Source organism: Nothobranchius furzeri, chromosome 12, assembly GCF_043380555.1.
Source record: "Nothobranchius furzeri strain GRZ-AD chromosome 12, NfurGRZ-RIMD1, whole genome shotgun sequence".
Classification (NCBI taxonomy): domain Eukaryota; kingdom Metazoa; phylum Chordata; class Actinopteri; order Cyprinodontiformes; family Nothobranchiidae; genus Nothobranchius; species Nothobranchius furzeri.
This window is the reverse complement of record NC_091752.1, coordinates 1,593,729-1,615,066: the sequence shown is the minus strand read 5'-3', so window position 1 is coordinate 1,615,066 and position 21,338 is coordinate 1,593,729.

The following is a 21,338-nucleotide window of genomic DNA, read 5'->3' as shown; positions in this document are numbered from 1 at the left end:
AACTTTTTAAAGAATTTTAAAATCTGCTGATCAACCTCCTAACTCTTCATATATAAAGTTTTATTCTCTTCAAATTAGGCCCTTTTGTTATTATTTAAAGACTTCAAGTAAAAAAAAGTTTTCTTCTTTTTTTTAGGAAATTGAACGTTTGTATTTAAATTTATTTGTATTTTTATTAAGTATTTTTATTTTGTTCCCATTTATAAGTGTAATCTAATCTGTAATAGCTAAAGATGTTATTTATTTAAAATCACACCAAATACAAATTCAGTTAAAGTGACTTTGCTGGACTTTTTATATGGTGCTTTGAGATGATTTTGGTTGTAAACTGGAGTCATAACTAAACTGGCACACATTCAGTTTTTCTCACATTGCAACTGAACGGTTCACCCTAGCTTGTTATGTGAACCGTGAGTGAAGGAGGTTAATGGCTCTGCCGGGCAGTTGAGCTTTATTATGAACTACAGGGGAAAAGAAAACACTGTTATTGTTCTTGTCAGCAGCTGCTATTATGACAAGAAAGTGGTTGCACTCCTTATTTTCTATAATAAACTTAATGACAAAGCCCACAGGTAAAGAGATATGGTACAGTGGAGAAAATAAGTAAACGCTGATTCTGTAGGGGAACCGAGAGTATTGCAGATTGGTTTTTGTGGCTTAAGATCTTTGGCTGTGAACCACATGCAAATATTTGTTTGGGCACTTGGTCCTGTTTGCAGTTTGTGCTGCTGAGTCTATTTGCTTAAGCAGGTAACGCATGCAAGCACATCACACGGACAGGAGGAGAGGGGAAGCCCACTTTTACCTAAAGGGGTCTGCTGAGTAAGATTTTACACCAAAATGTGATGCAAAAATCCACTAAACAAAGATTTATTCTTGTTTTCTCTGCCTTGCAAGTTTTATTTCATTTTTTTGACAGATTGCATTTTCTGCTTCCACTAATAATCACCTGGAAAAGCTGACTTTGAACTGAGTTTTCCATCAGCCTCCAACAGCTGACTGAAAGGGTTTTGCAACCTCAGGCCATCTGGGGATCAAGAGGATAGTCAGCCTTGTGCATGTGAGTCACTACAGCTGCTCATCTGTACGATCATCCTAAACAAAGTTCAGAACGTGAGTGGTCAGTTTTTAACCTGCCGGTGAACTCATCAGGATCGGGAAGGAATCTTAGTTGAGTCATTAAGCAAAAACAAGTTAAATTCCCTTCAGGTCCAGATTAAAGCCATCAGAACTCCAGGGATCAGCTGGAGACCTCAGAGCAGGGCCGGCCCGAGCCTTTATGGAGCCGCAAGCAAGTTAGTCTTTGGGGCCCCCATACCGTACTTTTGTAATTAGCTTTCATCATTTAGGTGTTATCATGGACATTGTTTTTAACTTTTCCAGATCAGCAAACCAACAAAAACACTCTAATTAATTAGCATTTTGAAATGCAAAGTGTTATTTAATTGTGGTACAGTAACTCAGCAGACAAACACAGAATTTACAGGAACTTTTTTCCTCATGCCATCTTTGTGCTATTGCGGGCCCCCTGGTGGTGTGGCAGCCCAAAGCGGTAGCTTACTTTGCGTATACCTTGGGCCAGCTCTGCCTCAGAGTCATTTGGGCCATTCCCATCTGTACCGGGTCGGCCCGGGCCGGGTAGCGTAGGTTGTTTACATATCTGGGTGGCCTGGTATTTTTCCGGGCCAACCAAGGCTCATTCTCAGCCCTCTTCTCGAGGGGGTCTGCTTCAGGCCGACCAGGGCCAACACACCCACTGCTGACAGCAAATTCCCACCTTCCATTAGAGCAAGCCTCTGATTGGTGGGTAGAATCAGCCCACGTGGGCTTAAGACAAGGATGTGTGGAATCAACCGGGCCAGGCTGGGGCCGACTAGGGCTACCCGGCCCGGGCCGCCCCCTTACAGATGGGAATGGCCCATACGTGAGAGACCTGCAGTAGTCCATCAGCGCTAGCGACTTGCTTCTTGTTTGCTCCAGGAAAGGCCTCAGCCTCGGCCTCACATTAAAGGTGTTACAGGGTAGCAGAGTCGCTCAACCACTGTTTTCTGGCAAAAACTTCCACAAACCTTTGTTAGCTTTGATTAGTTCAGTCAGCTAGCAGCTACATCGGCTCAGAGTTTGAAGGGCATCAATCATCTGCCCCCACCCTCACAGCCCCGCTCTCTTCATTTTTGTATTTTCCAGGAGTGACGAGACGCATGAGGCAGCCAAGATGGTGGTGGTGGGAACCGCCCACTGGGCTTCAGTCCAGCTCTTCAGAAACCTACAGGTGACTCGACGGAGGGTTTGCCCATTATACATACAGTCAATGGGTTAGACAGTTACTCATCATTAGAAAAATCCCACTTTAAAGTCCAGCTGTCCCTTTAAGACCTGCTGTGTTGTGACATCTGAGCACTTTTGGTTAAACGTGGAAAGACGTAAACAGGCTTGAAGCTTTCGCTCAGGATTATCAGACAAAATCTTTGTTGGTGACATCAGCGCTCTCACGTGTCATGAAGCTCCAACCATCCCCATTGATGAGCCGAACCTCACTTGGCAGAAGGTTCGATGGGAAATACCGTCGTCCTGTCCTCCGGGAAAATCTCGTTGACCTTAAAGGTGATGGTCTTCTTCAGACTAATGAGTCGCGGCACAAGCCTGTTTGGATTTAATTAGGAGGGATGAAGACAACTTTCACCCTGACCTGTTGACCGTTGGGTTACAGTTGGATCCAAGTGACAGCACGGCTTTAAAGGTTTGAATGGAAAAACAAACGTGCTTGACCAAATGAAACGCCTTATTCATACATGAGTACATTCACTCAGTTGTTTGTTATCTTTTATTTATGTGGTTGAGAAGCACCAACTGGGTAGAAACTGCATTAAAAAGGTTTGGAAGTTTGTAAAAGAATCACCTTTGTTCAGAACCAATGAATAAACAAGGTTTTGTGATTTTTGGTTTGGGTTAGGGTTAATAGCAAAAAATAAATAAATAACAATAACCCTAACCCTAACCCCCCCCCCCCCCCCCCCGCGACCCTGCGTGGACAAAGCGGGTTCAGAAGATGCATGGAATATTAATAATAATAATAATAATAATAATAATAATAATAATAATACATTGTAGAACTGGTTTTTAGATCCTGCAGAAACCAACCCTGTAATCTGTCTTCATGAAGGATCTGTTCATAAATATGAAGAAGTGATAAATGTGAGTTATGAATGGAGACAGAAGAGCATAATACATGATAAATGTAGAAATAAATGACTCGAGCTACTCCTTCCCATTCCCACATGTAAGCGTTTAACCTCTCGAAGCAACTCCCACTTTAAAGGGAGCTCTTTCCAAGCCACTTGGACAGCCTATGAGATAAACGGCCCTTATGATGACTCACTTAAGAGTTTCAGCCTCCAGCTGCTGAACATGTGGCCAGGCCGGGGCTTTCACATGAAATCATGCCATCGCTCAAAATGAATTTTTAAAAATCCTGCGTGTCTGTGTGTGTGACAGAACAACTCATCAAATCATATTCGCATCTCTTCCTGTAGCTCGAAACTTAGGTGTCATGACTGATGACCAACTGACCTTCAATAATCATCTTGTCTTAGTAGTGCCGCTTTGCATTGTTTAAAGTGACATTGTGTAATTTTCCTAGCGATGGGGCAGTAGATACCTAAACCGTTGCAAGCAAGCAGTATTTTTGTGTTGAGCAAGACCTTACCAACGGATGCCCATTAGGGTCAAAAAGCCCTGGGGAGTGCAAACTTTAGCAAAATAACACGCACATCAGACTCCCTTTCATCACTGGCAACAAGTAAAGAGATAAATGTGTAAAACAACAACATTAAAGAATAGAGAAAAATTTTAAACTGTTTGTTACAAATCAGTAAATGCAGTTTGTCCTCATGGGCTCCTGTAGAAGGAAACAGGGCATCTAATATGGCGTCGCCCGCTCCCATGTATTTTAGACCAGATTTTTATGGTCATATGTTACAACGCCGCCAATATTTTTCAACAACTTGACATCATTTCACTCATTTTCAACCACATTTTGATGGATATTTCCAGAAATGAATGGTAAAAACTACACATTGTCTCTTTAAGATAAGAACACCACCCAGCTCGTGGTGCAGTCGATGGCCATCTCCCACCCTGACAAGGGCCATCTCCTCCTAACTGGTTTCCCAGCAAAGCGCTAAAAAACCTCAGATGGACCAGAACACACGTGTCTAAAAGAGCACACTTGACCTTTCTGTTCTTTGAGCTGCATTGGACGCTTGCATCAAATTCATTCATTAGAAACAAAGTCCTGAAATAAATGGCCATCTTCTTGAATCCTCTTGCAAAGGTTTACGTCTCAACTTGGTCACTCTAGTCATCTATGGATTGCCAGGTAGCAGAGGCTACTTTTTACGTGACCTCCACTACGGCGGAATGACCTGGAGGGTGTCAGGTTTTGCGGCTGAGCTGAAGCGTAGCGGAGATGGAATGTGGCGTAACTGTGTGACCCAGACGTGGAGTGGCTAGCGTTGGGTTAGACAGAGCATGCAGCTTTACTCTGGGAACGGCGAGACAGCGCTCGGAGAGAGCCGAGACTGAGTAGCAGTTCCAGAAGGATAAGGAAGCTGGCTTACTGGTTGTAGACAGCGTGGTTAGATCCTTTGGTTGGGTTTGAGGGCTGGTAAGCCTGAGAACGCGATTCAAAGTCTGGTAGGAACGATGACTGAGTAATGAATGAATGCCGGTGCTTCCGTATATAGTGTCGGCGTGATGACGTCGGCAAGCCACGTTGGTGGCGGGAATGTTGGGAAGTGGTGGCGAGAATGCTGGGAAATGTAGTTAAGATAAGATTAGATAAGATAAGATAAGATAAGATAAGATAAGATAAGATAAGATAAGAACAACTTTATTTATCCCTAGGGAAATTCTTGTGTCATGTACATGCTCAAAGCAGTTGGAGAGACAAAGGAACAGGTGAAATAGAAATATGATATACAATATATTCATTCAAAAAAAAGCTGGTTGAGTTCGTGACAGGACCCCCCCACCCCCACCCTCCCGAGGGACGGCCCCCGAAGTCCCAGGACGGCGGGCCCAGAAGTCAATCAACAGGGTAGGGTCGACAAACGAGCTCGTGGGCTCCCAAGAGCGCTCCTCCGGGCCGTACCCCTCCCAGTCCACGAGATACTGCCAACCACGTCCCTGGCGGCGAGCGTCCAGAACCTTGCGGACCGTGTAGACACGATCCTCCTCCACACAGCGGGGCGGAGGCACCCAGGTCAGCGGAGGGTGGAGAGGAGAGGAGACCACCGGCTTCAGCTGGGAGACGTGAAAGACCGGGTGGATCCGGAGAGCAGCCGGAAGGCACAGATGGTAAGTGACAGGATTGATGACCCTAAGGACAGGGAACGGACCCAGGAAGTGAGGAGTAAGCTTCCGGGAGCCAGCCGGCATCCTCAGATTGGCGGAAGAGAGCCACACCTGGTCGCCAGACCGGAAGACGGGGCCAGGCCGGTGGCGGCAGCGATGTTGACGGGCGTACTCCGTGTTAGTCATAGGTGATGGCCGCAAGGGCCCGGATCCAGGCGAGCCGACAGCGGCGGACCAGCGTCTGGGCAGCAGGGACCTCCACCTCAGGCACCTGATGGTCGAACAGAGGGGGCTGGTATCCATAACAGGTCTCGAAGGGAGACAGACTCGTGGCAGAGGAGGACTGGAGGTTGTGCGACAGTTCCGCCCATAGGAGGAAGCGGGGCCAGGTGGTCGGCTGGGACGAAGCGAAGCAGAGCAAGTAGCGTCCAAGCTGCTGGTTAGCCCTCTCTGTCTGACCGTTCGTCTGCGGATGGTACCCAGAGGACAGGCTGGTGGAAGTGCCGACCAGGCGACAGAAAGCCTTCCAGAAGCGTGAGACGAACTGAGGACCCTGGTCGGAAACCACGTCCTGGGGGAAACCATGGAGTCGCACCACCTGTTCGAGGAGCAGTTCGGCCGTTCTCTTGGCAGTGGGGAGGCCGGCCAGGACCACCAAGTGCACGGCCTTGGAGAAACGGTCCGTGATGGTGAGAATGGTGTCCAGGCGGTCGACGGCCCGCAGATCCGTGACAAAATCCAGCCCGATGTGCGACCACGGCCACTTGGGCACAGGGAGGGGTTGTAAATCTCCAGCGCCGGATAGGTTAGATGACTTGGATCGAGCACACACATCACATGCAGCAGTGAACTCGCGGACATCCCTCCTCATAGAAGGCCACCAGAGAGCCCGACGGAGGAACTGGAGGGTGCGGGCTTGGCCTTGATGTCCAGCGAGCCGTGAACAATGCCCCCACGTGAGTGCCTCTTGTCGGCAGGAGGTTGGAACATAGAGGCGATTCGGGGGAGTCTCTGGGGGCGCCGGATCGCCAGGAAGTACGGCCCTTATGGCTTGTACCAATGGCCACTGGAGAGAGGCTAGGAAGCGTTGAGCCGACAGAATGGTCAGAGGCTCCGGGGGGCTTGAATCGGGTGCAAAACTCCGAGAGATGGCGTCCGCCTTGAGGTTCTTGGAGCCGGGCCGGTAGGCGATATGGAAATTGTATGGCTCGAAAAAGAGGGCCCACCGAGCCTGACGAGGATTGAGCTGACGGGCGGTCTGAAGGTGGATGAGATTCTGGTGGTCGGTCCAGATCAGAAAAGGGTCGGTGGTCCCCAAGAGCCACTGCCACCATTCCTCCAGGGCCCACTTTATTGCCATCAGTTCTCTGTCGCCGACCCCATAGTTCTGCTGTGTGGGGGAGAACTTCCGGGAAAAGTAGGCGTAGTCCGGACCCCATTGCGAGAGAATGGCCCCCGCTCTCACATCAGAGGCGTCCACCTCCACGACGAAGGGCCGGGTCAGGTCCAGGTGGAGGAGAATGGGTTCCTTAACAAAGCACCAGACCAGATCACGGAAGGCACGGACAGCCTCTGGAGTAAGGCGGAAAGGGCGAGGCTTGTTGGTGGCTTTGGTGAGTGAGGTCAGAGGTGCTGCGAGGGAACTGAAGTTGCGTATAAACCTCCGGTAAAAGTTCGAGAAGCACAGGAAGCTTTGCAACTGCTTCAGGGTCGTGGGTAAAGGCCACTGAGCTACTGCCTGAACCTTCTGAGGGTCCATCTTCAGGCCCCGGGAGGAGATGGTAAAACCCAGGAAGGAGGTGGACTTCTGGTGAAATGCACACTTCTCCAGCTTGCAGTACAGATTGTGGTCCAGGAGGCGGGACAGAATGGCCCGAACATGCCGGATGTGTTCCTCGGCCGTGCGGGAGTAGATGAGGATATCATCCAGATATACAAAGACCCAGCGTCCCAACATGTCTCTTAGTACATCCGTAATGAATCGTTGGAAGACGGCGGGGCTGTTGCAAAGGCCAAAAGGCATCACTAAGTACTCATAGTGACCGGTGGACGTGATAAAGGTGGTCTTCCACTCCTCACCCTCCTTGATACGGATCGTTTAACTTTTGGAATAAAATGGTTCAGTATCAAAAAATTTAATATAAAAACTGTAACCTAAGTCGATCAGACAGGTGACACTTTCTGCAGATCTATTGATGATTTTTCCTCCAGATCTAACCGTTTTCTGTAAAATCACTTAGAGTTTTGCAGCTTTGAGGTTTAGATGCTGTTTAAGGTCAGCTATCCGACACGCCACTAGCACATTACTTTACTTTAATTATAAAGGGAGTTACACAGACTGCAGCAGTGGTGCACATTAAACATGCAACCCTTCATGTTGCCCTATCCTGCATCAAAATAACACGCTCAGACATCTAATTACTGCTGCACCCATTGACCAGCTCAGCCCTTCTCTTTTTCCAGCTCCATGACAGCTTCCATAAACCTCGAAACAAGTTCTGTGACCCAACCCAATCAGATAAAAGCAACGCTGTGCAAAAGTCTTGAGCCACCCATCTGATCTTCCATTACTCAGGTCTGGCAAAACCAATCAGGGTTGCAGGGAATGCACATTTTGCATTAACCCTTTGATGCATAGTGGTCACTACAGTGGACAGGTATTCAAAATTGTTATTTATTTATTTTTTGCTATTAAGCACAGCTGTTGTATTTGAGCCCCTCCATTTGGACTTCAGTAAGTCAAGCCAACATATTTCATGTTCAGAATGCACGCTGTCCACTGAGATGGACATGTAATAAATTATTTGTAAATTAACAAAATATTACAAAAAATGTTTGTTGAAATTAGTTTCAATCACACCTAAAAATGGATGAAAACAAATGTTTAAAAAATCATGGCTGAAGATTTCATAATTCATGCATCAAAGGGTTAAAAACCTCAGATTTTCTGCAGATTTAGTGCTGAATGGTGCTAGAAAGCAAGTCAAATTTGCAGCAGCATGAGTTTTGTATGCAGAGTTGTAAGCTAGTGAAAGATGTTGTGAGACAGAAGATGAAAGGGCTCCGGCCATCTTCCTGGGCTGATGGCCAAGACATCCAGATGAAACCACAGAACATTTTAGAGAGCTTCATATTCCCACCTGCATAAACTGACTGCATGAGAAGCTGCATGAGTCACGATGGACACAGAGGTGCTAAAAGATGCTTTGAGGTTTTGTAGATCTTAGTGGACTTAAGTTGTTTTACACATATTTTATTTTTATGCTGGAACTTTGTATGTTTTATTAAAAAGGCGTGCACGCTAATGTTCAGATCTGCTGACAAGCAGTCCTCCAAAGTTTTTGGGTTTAGAGCTAAAGCGAAAGCAGCAATGTGTTTTAATCGTGCACTTAAATCCCTCAATACCTGCCCAAGCTAATCATATTCAAAACTCACCTGCCATCTGCACATTCCTGCTTTTCAGTGTCCAAAAAAATAAAATGTTTGGCTAAGTTTATGTTTTTAGCGGACGCTTTTATCCAAAGCAACTTACAATTTATAACCTATAGGGCATCTTGTGATCAGTGGGGGAAACCGGAGTACCCAGAGGAAACCCACGCATGCACGGGGAGAACACGCAACTCCACGCAGAAAGGCCACAGCCGGGTTTCGAACCTGCGACCTTCGTGCTGCGAGGCAGCAGTGCTAACCACTGCGCCACCACGTCTCGCGTTAGTAAGTGCAGCTTTGTGATTAGCAGTGTCAGAAACGTTACTTTAAAAAAGTAATTAGCTATAGTTACTAATTACTTTGTCAAAAAAGTTACAGAATTAGTGACTGGTTTACAAGATTATAAAAGTAACTAATTACCAGGCAAAGTAACTATTGAGTTACTTTAAAATAAAAAATGCAAGAAAAATGGGATCCCCTTAATAGAACTTACTCCAGTTACTATAAATCACTACAATACTAAAATATAAATAACTAAACAGTCTTGAACAAAATAAAATGTGTGTGTGTCCAATTGTTTATTATAAAAATTAATTATTGAAATAAATGGACACTTTGCAGGAGAAACTACAAACAGGAAACATTTGGGAAGCTAAACTATTCAGATGTCAGTGTGTGATATGAAACAAGACCCAAATCAACCCAAATTTGTAATCACAATTAGAAAACACCTGCAAGGGGCTCCTGAGCCTTTAAATGGTCTCTCAGTCTAAGTTGAATTACTGAAATTAAAGGACTTTTGTACAGTATTCTAGTTTCACTGTTATGTATAACTGGGTGTATTTATCAGCATTTCTATTACACTAGACTCTAGAACAGGCACAAATCTGTTTGAGGACTTAAATTTTATAACTTGGGTCAGACCCAAATAAAGTCAAAGTGCTGAGGCTGGGTGCTAAAGACACACAGTTGCAGCAATCCCCACACCGAGCAAGCGTGGAGCGACAGTGGAGAGGAAAACTCCGCTTTAACAGGAAGAAACCTTCAGCAGAACCTGGACCAGTGTGAGCAGCCGTCTGCCACGACTGACCGGGGGTTTGAGAAGACACTCCACATTTCTCCTCTGAACCGTGTCACTGTGTGAGAGGTGTGGGACACGCTGGGCAGTTCATGTCCATCAGAAGCCTCACCACCATTCACACATTCACTTACAGCTAGGGACAATTTAGAGTCTCCAGTCGACCTAAGCCTGTTGTTGGCCAGTGGGCGGAACCCGAGCACCGGGACAAAACCCACTCATGCATGTGGAGAACACGCGAACTCCACGCAGAAAGGAAGCTGTCCAGATTCGAACTAGCAACCTTGCCGTGACGCAGTGCTGCCACTGTGCCAACATAATGCCCCATTTAATTTTGTTTGGAAGGTGGGGGGGGGGTCTTCTTTTCAAATTTTTATCTTCTGAATTGTTGCTGGTGGCCTTCTCCAGCAGCCACTGAGCGAGAGGCAACAGTGCTACCCACTGTCCCACCATGCAGCCTGTTTTCTTAAATGGGAGCGAGGGGGATCCTGAGATGGGGGTTACTAGTCCGATGATTTGTTTTTATATTTACGTCGACGTGCTAGAGTGAAACATTTCTTGATGGACCTCCACACGACTCTTTGGTTCTGTGGAGCGTCTTGTTGGGGCCTAAAGTCGTTCTCTGCTGGAGAGTCGCTTACAGCAGGTTCACTAGCGACGGTCTCCGCGGCTTCGACCGTCTCTGTACGGGTTTTAGCCGCTGTGCAAACCTCTGCTTCCATTTCCCGATCCTTGTCAGAAAGTTCTGCAGCTGCCTTTATTCTTAAGCAAATCTTTTCAGGCAGACTCTCCAGAAAAGGCTCTTGTTCTCCAGCTTGTCAAGGAATTTCTTTTCTATCTTGATGTTTTCCGTGTTTCGATTTTCCAGAGTCGTCTCCAGGTGCAGATTTCTCCCTTCCAGACTTTCCAAGGTCTGAATGAGATCTTTCCTCGGGACACCAAAGAATCTGGACTCGTCTGTCTCGCCGCTAAGATCGGAGCAGGTTTGTTGTAAACCCTCATTAACGTTTTTCTGCTCCTCTAATCTCTTCTCAGAGGTCACAAGCATATTTTGCTGGCGATCCAGTCCCTGTTCCAACTCTGTAATTTGTTTCTTAAAGAACGTGCAGTTAGCCTCCGCTGTAAGTCTCTTCTCCTTCTCCTGATTACAACAGCTGATCTTTTTCTGCAGTTTTCTGTTGAGAATCTTAATCTGTTGCAAACGTTCATCACTTTGTTCACGTTTGCGTTCAGGCGAGTCCGACTGGACTGCCGACGATCGCAGAGTCTCCACAGCGACAGGAGTCTCAGCCAGAGAAAGCTCTGGATCAACACAAAAGGTTGATTCCTTTAGCCTTTCTACAGATTTAGGAGATTCGATTTCCCACAGCTCAAAGATAAGATCTGTTCAGAGCGTTTGTCGCCGTCAGAATCATCGCACCAATCAATAATCATGCTATAACCCATTTCCACTGAATTCAGACACATCTCCTCCCAGGACGAGTCAGATGTGGTTAAACTCTTGTTCCTCATCTCTGTGTTTGGATGTAAGAGGTTTCTCCGTTCTCCAAGATCACCGAGTGTGACTGATCAGAGTGTTGAGTTCTGACACATCTCTAATTAATTAATTAATTAGCTGATGTCATCAGCATTGATTGATTGATTTTGGGGGTTTTTCACCCTGTAACGATTCGTTAGTTCTACATCTTACATAGGAAACCATCAAAGGCGAGATTCCATAGAAAATATGAAATCAGTCTGATGTATCGTTGAATATTACTTCAACCAGAAGATCGGAACTTTTTATTGGAGGGATTCGGTAACACTTCGTATTAACCCAGAGTCAAAAGAGAGAGAGAGAGACAAGTTTTAAAGTTTAAGAAGATTTATTTCTAAACAGTTTAAAACAAGGCTAACTAATGCCAGGTTCTCTGACCCCCCTTTGGTACCGGAGCCGATGAAACAGCGTACGGTTCGACAGACTAGTCTTGGAATGCCTCCAGGTAAGCGACAGGTGGTTGACAGCGTCGGCGGGACCCTGAAGGGTCAGTGAGTTCAGCTTTTACTCTGAAGGAGCGTTGCGTTCAGGTGTAGCTTGCAACAGGTTTATTATCCAGCTGGTCGTTAGGTTCTTTGTGGTTAAAAAGTTACGAGTGGCCGGCTCAAAACTCCAGAACGTTTGAACTGAGTTAAGGGTGACGTGGGAATTAGTTTTATAATCCAGATGTTTTGATTTATGGTTGAATAAGAATTTGACAACAAAAGGGGATTGTATAAACACCACGCAAAGCCACGCCATGTGTCAGAACGAAAGCTCTGATTGGATGAGAAACAGGAAATGTGTCATGTGACTTTAGCATTACGTGTGATCAGGATCAGCACCTCCAAATCTGAGACCATGGTTCACACTTTAAAACAGAAGAAATCGTTTTATATAGTCAGAAATTAAATAGACTAAACATCTCCGACCCTTACCTGGGATACTTTTTAAAAACGCCAGAAGCTGTCGGAGCGGACTTCTTACCGGACCTGGCCGGGGAACCCCTTGGGATTTACCCGGAGGAGCTGGCTCAGGCGGCTGGGGAGAGGGAAGTCTGGGCCTCTCGACGCTACTGCCCCTGCAACCCGACTCCGGATACGCGGATGAAAATGGATGGATGGACAAATAATAGATTTACACGTAAGTAGTTTAAACAGAGTGCTGTGCTGTTTGAATGTATAAACTGAACGCCAAGAGAAATCACTAGTCTGATTTTATCCGTGAATAAAATAAATATGTCAGGCAGGAGCGTCTCAGGATCTGTCTGAGATCTGTCTCGGTGAGACAGATAATAGCAATCCAAAGTGCTTTTTATGTGTGATCTGACAATTGATCAACCATTGCTTAAAAATTAAATACAGCTTAGCCGGTTAATTGCTGTGATCATAAAACACGTAAACGGCAGCACGCAGAACTCACGAGGCGACGTTTTACGTGATGTTTACTTGTTGCTATGAGTAATAAGACAGAAAAAGCCCCGCCAAAATAAGTTTAGGAAGCCCACTAAGAATCATAATAAAAGCATTTAAAATAAATACCACACACAGTTGAGGAAACGTTGGTTTAAGTACCTGATATGAAGCGGTCGCTGCATAAGTGAAAACCTTTACTCTCGGGATCCCACAGCTTCATTTTAGCCCGGTCACTAGCGCGTTTTATTACAATGATCCAACGTTTGTGGCGCTCCGGATCTTGGGGAATCCTGTAGATGGCTCATTCCTTATGTCGTCCGTGTCTGTTCTGCATCCTGGGCACAACAGGAATTTACCATATTTCCAGTTTGATTTGAGTTTTCTGACAATAACAAATAGTCCAGCTGCCGGCTTCTGCCTGCCAAGATGGCGCCGTTTCGATTTGAACTGTTGCATGCCGGGAGATGTGACGTCAACTCCCGGAGCTCTATAGGTGGGGAGAGCAGAATAAAGAGAGAGAGGTGAAGAAGGTCATACAAAAGCCAGCTTGAACAGGTGAGTCTTCAGCTGCTTTTTAAAGGAGACCACTGAGTCCACTGATCTCAGGCTCAGGGGGAGAGAGGTCCAGAGTCTGGGGGCCACAGCAGCAGATGATCTGTCACCTTTGACCTTTAGCCTGGTGCTGCACAACCAGTAGGCTTTGATCACTGGACCTCAGGGACCTGCTGGGGATTGGGAGATCGACAGGCGGATTGGTTCGGCGTCTGCAGTGATGCGGACGCTGAGCCGATCTGTCGTGGTGAAGAGGGAGCTGAGCCAGAAAGCCAGGCTCTCGATTTACCGGTCCATCTACGTCCCAATCCTCACCTATGGTCATGAGCTTTGGGTAATGACCAAAAGAACGAGATCGCGGATACAAGCGGCCGAAATGAGTTTCCTCCGTAGGGTGGCCGGGCTCATCCTTAGAGATAGGGTGAGGAGCTCGGACATTCGGGAGGGACTCGGAGTAGAACCGCTGCTCCTCCGGATCGAAAGGAGCCAGTTGAGGTGGTTTGGGCATCTGGTCAGGATGCCTCCTGGACGCCTCCCTGGGGAGGTGTTTCGGGCATGTCCTGCCGGCAGAAGGCCCCCGGGTCGACCCAGGACACGTCGGAGAGGTTACATCTCCAATCTGGTCCGGGAACGCCTTGGGGTCCTGCCGGAGGAGCTGGTGGAGGTGGCCGGGGAGAGGACGGTCTGGAGCTCCCTAGTTGGGATGCTGCCCCCACGACCCGGACCCGGATAAGCGGAGGAAGACGACGACGATGACGACAGTCTAGTGCCTAGTTTAAAGTTATATTACTTATTATATACTATCACATGATTTGGACTATTTGATTATCATTTAAAGAGTTCTTCTTGGTCCTCTCTTGAGCTGTGTGTGTGGGGGTGGGGGGGGGGGTGGGCAAATAGGTAGTTCAAACAGTTTAGTTGCAGAGGTTTCAAAGGCCTTGAGCAATATCTCAAGGAGATTAGTTTATCATGAGGAGAGAGGAAATGACCTTTAGGTGGAAAACAGTCCCTTCATGATGCTACAACCCCAACATCACACAGATGTCATGGTTCTGGGCCTCAGCTAGTCCCAAACATGTTTTTATTTCCAGAGCGAATTGTCATTCGAGCTGTTTCCATTTCCAGCCGGTCTGCGTGTGACAATCTTCCGTGGCTTAATTTAAAGTTTGCTTTGTGCAATAGTTTGAGATTTTGGAAGTTTATTATAACCACCTTTTGCTTTGCCTTCCTTCTTCGAGTGCTCACAGCCACTTTTTGAAAAATCAAGACAAATTGTGAATTTTCCGAATCCAGTTGCAAAATCCCTGCAATTTTTTTCTAATTATCACTCAAATAATAATCATGAACAATGGTTATTTGAATGATAATGAATTTCTATTTCATGTTAGCATTGTGTAAGGCTACTATTGCATCCTCTAAGTCAGGGGTATTCAGGTTCAGGCTTGGAGGACCAGTTTACAGCGCATTTTAGTTTGGACCTACACCTGAATTCAATCAGGAGGTGTTGCACGGGTGATTCAGCTACTGAATCAAGTGTGTTGGAGCAGAGAAACCACTAAAACATGTTGGATACTGGTCCTCCAGACCTGAAATGAAGTACCCTAAGGTATTTTATTGCGCAAATTTATCTGTCGTTTTTACTTGTCAAACCCTCCATCTTTATCACTCAAAGCCTCTCACAGATTCTATTTATAGATTATTTAAAGGTCAGCCTAACTCATTTGCTGCTGTAGTGTTGAAGGCCTTTTAAGTCGTTCTCTGGGGAAAAATGCTCCGGTGCGCCTGTTTGAGGATGGTAAAATGGTAAATGACCTGTATTTGATATAGCGCCTTCTAGAGTCCTGGAACCCCCCAAGGCGCTTTACAACACAATCAGTCATTCACCCATTCACACCCTGGTGGGGATGAGCTACGATGTAGCCACAGCTGCCCTGGGGAGCACTGACAGAGGCGAGGCTGCCGAGCACTGGCGCCACCGGTCCCTCCGACCACCACCAGCAGGCAACGTGGGTTAAGTGTCTTGCCCAAGGACACAACGACAGCGACAGACTGCAGGTTTGATTGCAGAGGACGGCAGGACTTGGAATCTTGTTTTCTGATATTTGGACATCTCTCCTCTGATTGGCTAACAGCAACACAACTCTACCGCTGACTCAGATTGCTATTGCGTTGATGTTTTATCTCCACAAAACACACAAGCCTGGAGGAATTCTGCTGTGTGGTGGAGTTGCTAATGCAAACGGTTAGCTTCTACTAGCCAAGACGCTCTCTGCTGTTTCCTGGACGCTAAAGCAACAACAGCCTTCCCCGTCGTGAGCCAAGATGGGTGAGTCCATGACCGTTGGGTGACAGTGTGACGCAGATCTGTCAGTATTTTCTGAACCGTCTGTTTTCTGTCAGAAGCTGACGCTCATTCATCTTCACATTCAGCCTGGATGTTAAACTTAAGAGTGACAGATCATTTTCAACAGTAGTGAGTAAAAAATGGTTTCTCGTTGAACCTGCTCTCCAAATTCTCATCATTGCCAAATGACTTTCAAAAATGATCATGGGAAAGGAACACAGTAGGTCATGAGAGCAGTTTAGCGAACCTGGATCTGAGCCACTCCTGTCCCCACATGAATGTCCTGGGGGGTGCAAAGAAAAGGGGGAGAAGAAAGGATGACGAGGTGAGTGGAAAAGGCAGCATGACAGACAGAGAGTTCAGACACACAATTATTCTTAAAAGCTCAGTCCTTGGTGCGCTTTCACTTCTCATCAAGTGTTTTGGCTGCACACGAGCAGAAGGAATGCGCCGCGGGGCAACCTGCAGCTCACCCTGGCAGAGAGAGCACCTTTCTGCCTCATCAGAGCCACGTCTGTGTTCTACGCCTCATTATCAATGATTTCCATCGATATACAGGAAGCTCAGGGTGACTTTAACTAGATTCTGTAATTGTTTTTACTCCAGCGGTGTCATGTCTGATACATCTGCTTCTGAGAGGTGAAAGGCAAAGGGTGTGGCTCCTGACGTTCCTCTGATTAATGACTTTGGCTGGTCATGTGCAGGCATGACGCATCGCTCAGCCTCCTCCATCTGGATGTCTTGCTGATTTTGTGGGAATGAATTAACATTTAAACTTTGGCCACTTCAAAGCCTCCCGGTAGATGAAGAGGAAACAAAATAAAAGAGCAAAAATATATATCTTTTTCAATTCAAATTCAAAAATACTTTATTAATCCCAGAGGGAAACTGATTGCTGTAGTAGCTCAGGATAATAATAATAATCAAGTCATCAAAGAGTTGTTGTATATTACAACGGCTGTTGGCAGGAAGGATCTCCAGTAGCGGTCAGTGTTGCAGCCAAACTGAAGAAGCCTCTGACTGAAGACACTCTTCCGTTGTCGGACAGTCTTGTGAAGAGAATGCTCAGGGTTGTCCATCATTTTCTTGATTCTCTGGAGAATCCTTCTTTGCATCATCTCCTCCAGCGGTTCCACAGTCGTCCCCAGAACAGAACCAGCCTTTGTTATTAGGCTGTTGAGCCTTTTCAGGTCCCTGCTTCTGATGCTGCTACCCCAACAGACGATGGCTGAAGAGATTACACTCTCAACAACAGACTTGTAGAAGATCTGCAGCATCTTGCTACAGACATTGAAGGACCTAAGCGTCCTCAAGAAGTGCAGTCTGCTGTGTCCCTTCTTGTAAACGGCTTCGCTGTTCTTTCTCCAGTCCAGTCTGTTGTCCAGGTGAACTCCAAGGTATTTGTATTCCTCAACCACCTCCACTTCTTCTCCCATGATGGAAACAGTTTGACTCCACCCTGTTTCTTCTGAAGTCTAAAATCATCTCCTTTGTTTTGTTCACGTTCAAGGTCAGATGATTGTTTCCACACCATGCTACAAAGCGCTCCACCAGATCTCTGTACTCGGCTTCCTGTCCATCTCTGATACACCCGACAACTGCAGAGTCATCTGAGTATTTCTGTAGATGACAGGTCTCTGACTTGTACTGGAAGTCTGAGGTGTACAGGGTGAAAAGGAATGGTGAGAGTACAGTCCCCTGTGGTGCTCCAATGTTACTGATCGCCTGGTTTGATGTGCAGTTCTTCAGCCTCACAAACTTGAACTTTGAACTTTGACCTCCATGATAAAAGAGTACAAATGTGCTGTGTCTGGAAGCCTGCTTCTGGCTGCTTCCTGTTTCAGAAAAGCAAACTGCTGAACCTTTCTGCGTGTATGACTCAGCCCGCTGATGGTGAGGTGACTGCTGCAGGCTCAGGGGTTGGCTGGGATTGGCCACAACCACCTGCAGCTCTGACGGCAAACAAAAAGGCAATGAAGGCAACATCTGTTATTACATATCAGGCAGCAAAAAAAAAAAAAAAAAAAAAACCCTCAATAAACCAAAAGCATGTTTCTGATACTCCCTCTGTTTTTTGTTAATTTAATAATTAGTAAACAATAATTGTTACAGAAGCCAAGGGGAATATCTTTCACATATTTTTTTTCAAAATGTTTACACTTCTCATCTAACACACAGCAAAAGAAAAGTGAATGTTTATCACAACCTTTTTTTGTATGCTTAGACCCTAAAGAGCAAGTTTATGATTCATGTTAGCATTATGTTGCATCCTCTAAGTCAGAGGAATTCAGGTTCAGCCCTGGAGGACCGGTTTCCAGCACTTTTCAGTTTTGACCTACACCTGAATCCAATCAGCAGCTGCTGCACAGGTGATTCAACCACTGAATCAAGTGTGTTGGAGCTGAGAAACCACTAAAGCATGCTGGATACTGGCCCTCCAGGCCCAGAACTGATCACCCCTGCTCTACGTCGTTATATTGTGCAGCAGGATTGTTAATTCGTTTGTTTTACTACTGGGCAGAACCCTCAAGCTCCCAGGCCTCTGGTGGAGGACCCGAACTTGGAAGGATGAGACCACCCGCGGAGGGAGAGATGAGAATTTTTTTTTTACATAAACAACATAAAATGAGACTTAAAACATGTGTTTTAGCTCTGCTGGCCAGCTACAAGTATGCATTCACAAACAAGAGTAGCTGCATCCAGCTGTAAATCACTGAAGAAGGTAGAGCGGCTAAAAGGTGCAACACATTTTTCTGCCCCTAGATGGTGCCCTCTGAGAAAAAAAGTGGATTTTTGCTCCAAACCATTTCAAAATCTAGCTATTCTAGAAGTCCAGTTACAGCTGATTTAGATTCAGTAGCTTTACTATATGTTTCAGTATATTACTACTTTGCAAAAAAATGACAACATTAACATTTTTGTCCCAGCATCTCTAAAATCTTCAGAGAATGCATAATAAATTCATTAATGTGCTTTGGATCCACATCTTGCATTAAGGTAAATTATCACAAAAAGATCAGGACTCAGGCTGCGTCCCTGGTGGGGTGACCACGGGGGGGCAAGCTTGCTGTCAGGGTAGCACTGGACCCCCAGATGACCCCTTTAGTTTTTAACAGGAACATCTGCTGTTGGCTGTAACTCTGCGTCTTAGCGACTCTTTCCAGAGGATGGTTATCAGAGCTTATTTTGACTCATTGAAATGCTTCACTTTTGTACAGCAAAGGTGGACGGAGTCCAGTCGGCCATCTTTATATAGAGTCTTTGGTCAAAGCTGACACAAACAGACCTGTGTTCACACCATCACATATTTCTTATAAGCACAAACCCCCACTGCGACACATACCATGAAATAACCTGCGAAAAAGAAAAATGACTCTGCCCATAAAAGACGGGTGTTCTGATTGGACAGGAGATTAGTCACAGCTCCAGCCTCCCTTGAGGGAGAAGGATAACACTCTCCGGTAAATGAAGCCATGCTCCGGGCGTGTTGCTGGTGAAAAGCAGCAGCCGGTGCTGAAAGCTTCTCGGCTCTCTGAGTCTTTCCACTGTAAACTCAGAACCACATCCTTGTACTCCAGGTGATAAAAAGGTGAAATCGGGATGGAAATTCGTCCCTCACCAGCACAAAAAATACTTGAAACAACAGCGACTAAATGCTGCACACCTTGAATTGGTTTATTTTGGCCTCAAACACAAGTAGACGATTACCAAATGGGTCAAAGACACCCAGAAATTCAAAGAATCACTGAAGTTTTACTTGGCCTGAAATGAGACACACGTGCTTTTACTTTAAGGCCCTGATCCACATGCTGCTATGTTATGTGTTTGCTCAGTCACTGAGAGGTCCTCACTGTGTTGACTATTATTCTGCACTCTACAGGGTGGGTTGTCTCGCTGGAGGTATCAGATGATCACCTTTTCTGTTTGAGTGGATGTCGTGGTCAGAGCAGCAAAGAACCACTGTGGAGGTGCGGGACCCTGGCACGCTACCTAAAAGAAGAAGCTGTCAGTCATTCACAAGGTTTAGACCTCAATCAGGCTCCAAGTGAGGATTTGATCATTGTTTTTCTTTTTACAACTTTTGAGTTATTTTACTGTAAAGCTGCAACATAGCAGGACTGAGAGTTCTGAAATCTGCATCACAACAATAAAAGTTACGTATACTATGTAGGACGCTCTTAGGGTCAAGTCATCAAGAAACAAAGGTGATGACTTAAAACCCTAACCTCTAACAGTCTTCATTCCAGTCTGGCGTCATGAAAGAAGCTCTTCAGTCGTGACATGTTTAAAAAAATACGCTCCATCCAACCTTTCTCCCCTGGGGGGGGGAAAAAGAGGAGGTGTGGTTACAGCTCTGAGTGTTTTGCACATTCATGTTCTTTGAGTGGAAGTGAAACAGCTTTAAAAATCCTCGTGAATCAAAAGGAAAAAAATGCTTCCATTTGCAGTTTGTTAACAGAATGAAACAACTTTTAGGACTTATAAATCAAAGCTAAGCTTAGATGAGACTGAAGATCTACAACCAAACACAAGCACTTCCTTGGCATGAATCAGCAACGCCCCAGCATGTTGGAACTCCTGCTAAAAGCCGTATTAAACCGTGTAGTTGGGCGTGTTTTGCAAATGTCGTGGTGGTGCATGTATGTACATGAAGGCACCAAAGGTAGCTGTCATCTGTGACGGATGGGGAAGAATCCCCAGGTTTTAAAAGATGCAGTGAGCAAAACCAGGCCTGTAGCTCCACCTGCCTACCAGAGAGGCATCACTCAGTTCACCGTGGATCTAATGTTGGACTCCAACTCTTCCAACTATAGTTACTTTGAAAACCGATTGTTCCACGTCACTGAACCTCAGAATTAATAACTTTGGTCATTTCTGCAATGAAACCCCATTTCTTATTTTTGGGTGCTGATTTTAGAAAAAGCATTCATTATATTAATGTTCACATTTTCAGGCTCTAGTCCGCGACCAATAGGAGCTTTACACAAAACAGTTGCAGTAATCCAGGCATATTTTGATGAAAGCATGAACATTTTTTTTCAGAAGAAATAGGACCTTTCTGTTGCAGAGTCATTGACGGAAAAGGCTTGGATGACTTATCTGTCAAAGTTACACCAAAGTTTTTAACAGGTCTTGATGTCCTGTGAGGAGTCCAGTAGAAGTTTCAACCAGTTCATTTATCTTTGACCGCCTTATCCTTTCTGGGCTTGCGGGCAAATGGTGTCTATCTCCAGCAGTCATTGGGCAAGAGGTGGGGGACAGCCTGGGCAGGTCTCCAGTCCATCACAAGGACACACAGAGACAACCACTTACATTCACTCACACCAACCTTTAGCAGTTGTCACTTAAACCTACTTGCATGTTTTTGTCTCCAGGAGAAACCACACCATGCCAACTTGTGAAGGCTGCAGCTGCCTCCAGCTCCAACCTTTGCATGATGGTGCAAAAGTGCTAACAAGAGCACAACCCTGGTTTAAAATGGTTTCTGGTTTTATTTGTGTAAATAGTTGGCTTGGTAAGATCACAGGTTCAAATCCCAGCTGCAACCTTTCTGCCTGGAGTTTGCATGTTTTCTCCACGCATTCATATTTTTCACCAGTTTCCTCACAAACCCAAAACACGGGTGAATCTGTTATTCCCTCCGGATAA